Genomic DNA, 4729 nt, shown 5'->3' on the forward strand with positions numbered 1-4729 from the left:
GTGCCTGAAAGATAAAGAGCACAAGGGTAGGGTTCAGTGAGGGGAGGAGTAGATAGCAGGAGGTGCATGTTTACACCATGAAGAGATTACAATGGCTCAGCCCACTGCTGGCTGTGATCTTAGTCAGGACTGCTCTGATTATGGACAGTATATATTCTCCATGGGGGTAAGGACACACAGCTGTGCCTGCCTCCCACCGGTTAGGTACTACTGCTTCTGATTATGTGCCACCTGTCTGTAAGAGAGGGCAAAGTGTGCCAGTGAGTGTGGCACAATGTGTTTGGGTGAAGTGCCTTGTCGTAGTTAAATGGCTGAGTTTGTGCAAGGTGTGAGATATGGGTGTGAGGCTTGGAGGGGTACTTGAGGTCCAGAAAAGGCATGGATGTGAGGTATGAGCCAGGGTTGATAGAAATTGTTGGTGGGTGAGTGGAGAATGCAATGAATTGAACGTTTTTAAAAATTCTTTAACAGGGCGTGGTCATTGCTGGCATTTAATGCACATCTGTAATTGCGCTTGAGAAGGTGGTGGTGTAGGTACACCCACAGTGCTGTTAAGAAGGGAGTTCCAGGATTTTGACCTAGCGACAGTGGAGGAATGGCGATATGGTTCAAAGTCAGGATGGTGTGTGCCTTGTAGGTGGTGGTGTTCCCATGCGCCTGTTGCCACTGGCATTCTAGGTGATAGCTGTTGCAGGTTTGGAAGGTGCTGCTGAAGGAACCTTGGTGAGTTGCTGCAGTGCATCTTGTAGATGGTACACACTGCTGCTACTGTGTGTCGGTGGTGGAGGGAGTGAATATTGAAGGTGGTAGATGGAGTGCCAATCAAGCGGGCTGCTTTGTCCTGGATGAGGAGGCTAATGGTTCAGATGGTAGGATATGACATTTGAAGATAAATTCCCTGATCTCCAAGAGTTCATTAAACCTCTTGAGGCACTGCATCCAGGTCCTTGGGACTACACTGCATTGATGGCTATCTGCTCCCATTTCCTTCTCTGAGTTTATCTGAACAGCTTCCTAGCCCCTTGTGAAAAGAGGACATCTCGCCTCCTGTCCCCTTACACCAAGGCCTCCAATGCTGAGTCTGTGAACTTTGGAGCATACCCTCTACCTTGTTGCATCATTAGTCAGACCTCTTGTTGCTCAGAGTGTCTTCATCAGCCAAATCCACCATCTTCTTCAGCCAGAATGTACTTCCCCTTTATGCCGCACAGGCAGGGTTTAACTAGTGCAGGTTAACTTTAAAAGCAGTGCCAGTCTCACACAAGTTTGAGCCCCCTGCTGAGGTAAACAGTTATTCAACAGCGTGTTTAGCACTGGGCTCCACACTACTATCATTTAAATTAACAGACGGCATGAATTCTGTGTGGTGCCTGAATCAGAAGGAATGGGCGTGGGTTTATCACACATCCTGATTTCCGTGCCTGTTTTTGGGGGCTATTGAATTTTGCTCCCGTAACATTTTGCAGATTTTCAAATTGCAAAGGCTAGGAATTCAAATAGATAACATGTTGTCCTGTGGTGAAGAAAACATTTAATTAGCCAATAAGCGCTGGGACAAAAACAGCAAATGCTGGCAAAACTCGGTAGGTCTGACAGCATCTGTGGAGAGAGGAACAGAGTTAAGGTTTCGAATCCGTATGACTCGATAAGTTAACTCTGTTTTTCTCTGCACAGAGGCTGTCAGACCTATCGAGATTTTTCCAGCCTTTTCCGTTTTTGTTTCAGATTTCCAGCATCAGCAGTATTTTTGCTTTTATCAACGTGCGATGGAGTTGTTCATCCAGACGATTTGAATTTCAAAGAAAAAAATCAGAAGGTGTGACTTCAGTTTCAGGAAGCAGATTGTGCTGAACGTGTAACGATCGGACCTGCTCATTGGCACTTTGGTCAGGATTAGCAGAGCTGGGCAGTTTGTTCATTGAAATGCAGCCCATTGAGCCGCTTGCTAAGCACAACTGATAAATCGCATGCCAATTTTAATGAGATGTGCCAGATTTTGACAACTAAGCTCCAAAAAGACATCCGTCTTTTTCAGATTTAGTGAGAAACATTGAGTGACATTTGTAGCCACTCAGTCAGGATGTAGAGCAAACAGCAAGGTGTTTGTTTCCTTTACAGCTATCCTGAAACCTTATGCATGATTCACGCTTTATCATGTCCTCTAAATAAAGGGCAATGACATCAGTCGGACTTTTATTACACAGTAGGAGTTGGGGCTGCTGTGCCCAGCACTTCAGTGTTCCTGACATAATCACTCTCCTCGGTGGTGAGAAGGATGCTAGAAGCAGCATAAAACCTGGTGGCTGCCCCACCGGAGGAAGGGTGTGCGCAGGGTAATCTGAGGCTAAAAGTAAAACCAGGGAGGAAACAAAATACTAGGAAGCACCTGGAAGTAAAAGTTCAAGGTGAACAGAGTGAAGGATTCTGAGGGACAGAATATATCTGCACTCGGAGAGACGTGGACCAGGATTCTCCCTTTGGGGGGGGTGTGGGGTAAGCGGGAATGGGTGGGCACAGACCCAATCGCTGCCCGCGATCGGGGCCGAGCCGCCATTTTGCGCGGGCGGCCAATTAAGGCCCGCCCGGTGCATATCCGACTCCCGTGGATAGCGGGAGTGTGCGGGCTGCGGCAGGTGTGCACAGACCACCGGGTCCATTGGCGACCCGGCAGCCTGTTTAAAAGGAAGGCCTGGCAGCCTCCTGTAGGCTGCTCACAATGGCCGGTTCCAGGCCTCACCAGAGGGGTTGGGTGAACAGGCCAGGCTGGAGCGAAGGCCAGAGGAGCAGGCCAGGCTGCAGGGTAGGCCCCTCATTTTCTGACGATTGCCTTGCTGCCCTCCTCCAGGAGGTGGCAGCACAGCGGTAGGTGTTGACCCCCCCGGATGGGAGGAGGTGGCCCCCCCACATGACCAAACGTGCCTGGGAGGAGGTAGTGGAGGTGGTGAGCTCCCACGATGTGGTGCGGCGCACCTGGATCCAGTGCCGCAAGCGCTTCAATGGTTTGTTGCGCTTTGGCAGGGTGAGTACCATGTTGGCATTGGGCATTTAACCCAGCAGGGAGCCTTAGCCTTTGAGGCCCCCCCTCAAAGTCTCACTATCGTAACTGCATTGAATCAGGTTGGGCATTTTTCCTACGCTGGGTGGCCAAGCAGATAGTGTCCATGCTGAGGTCAGCCTGAGTGGGTCATGAGGAGATGAGTTCTCCTCCGCACCATGTGTTGCTCTTAGTCGCACATGAGTAGTTTGGGGGAAACCTGGAGGAACTGCAGCTAGGCGCATACTCAAAACGCCAGGGTGATGAGATGGTGGAAGGAGAGCCTCAAGGTGTCGTGACCAACAACCATCTGCTGCCCTCTACGCTACACGTAGTTGCGCCTCCTTGCCATGGGAGGAAATACTGTGTGGCTCCTAATGTGATGGATGCAGTATGTGTTGTGAGGGGGGGTGGGGAGCAGGTCTGGCATCTTTGTCTGAGTGATCAGCTGCAGCGGGGTGAGGAGGCACTGGAGGCCTGATATGCCCCACTCTGCTTGTGCACACCACAACCCAACCAGGGTCCATGTGCAATTTGCCCTAATCGATGCTCTTCTCTCTTTCTCAGGAGAAGAATGTGCAGAACGCGGCCGAGCGTGTGAGGACTGGAGGCAGCCAGGCACAGCTCTCCATACTAAGCTGCTTCAAGCAGGCGCCATGCACCCAGGCCTACAGGTGTCGGTGAGGCTGGGGTGCCACGGCTAGGTATTTATCCCCAACAGTGAGGTCAGCATTGTCCTCCCAACAGCCATAGCACTGAAGATTGTTAGATCAGTTATTGTTGCAACATTGCTGGGTCATTGGTTATGGGAGGATGAGCGCATAATGAGCCAGTGGGACAGGGATGAAGTTTGTCATTGTCTCCACATTAACTGATCCAATGTCCTTGTTCTTCCTTTCAGCATCAGCGGAGCAGGGCCGGGAGGAGGAGCAGCAGAGACCCCCTCACACACCTGAGGGGCCCTGAAGTCTCACCAGTGTCACACCATCTCTGCCAGGCAGGCACCAGCGCAGATACTAGCACCTCGGTGGGAATTTGAACATCGGCTAGTGTCCCAGGGCACAGCGGAGAGGGCACTTCACAGTCGCTGGAGGAGCTGGCAGAGACAGAGAGTGCCCATGGCGCCAGCAGTCGGAGGACTGCAGGGGACCAGGCACATGCTCAGTCGGTGCCTGATGATGAGCCTCTGGAGTCGTCCGTGACGCTGCAGGTGCAGGAAATGCGGCCGGGTGTGTGGGAGCATCTGGGGGAGATACATGAGGCTGTGCTTGACTTGGTGTCCGTGGTGGAGGAGTCTACGCAGACGCTCGCCGAAGCAAAGAGCCACATGTCCGAGCGCCATGCGTCCTCCATGGAGAGATTGGAGACTCTCGTGGAGAGGCTCCTCCTGGAGACCCACCAGGGCTTCCTGGGGTGGCGCTCCGACCAGCAAGTACCTCATATCAGCATTGACCTCAGCTGGTCAGTGCCAGTGTGGGAGATGGTCTGGGCACCAAGTTTCCCAGCTCGTTGCCCATCCGTCCACGGTGAGCAGGGAGGTCCGGGGCGACCTCACGTCAGCGCAGCAGCTGCTTGTTGTCTCTGCGGGCTCCTCTCAGGGTGCTCCGGATGAGGGCGGCAGCTCCTCTGTCCCTCTCCCAGTGACTGTATCATCCGGTGAGGCTGCGATGACTGGGGAGATGCAGCTGTGGCACT

Source organism: Cetorhinus maximus, chromosome 5, assembly GCF_964194155.1.
Source record: "Cetorhinus maximus chromosome 5, sCetMax3.hap1.1, whole genome shotgun sequence".
In the NCBI taxonomy this organism is placed as follows: Eukaryota; Metazoa; Chordata; class Chondrichthyes; order Lamniformes; family Cetorhinidae; genus Cetorhinus; species Cetorhinus maximus.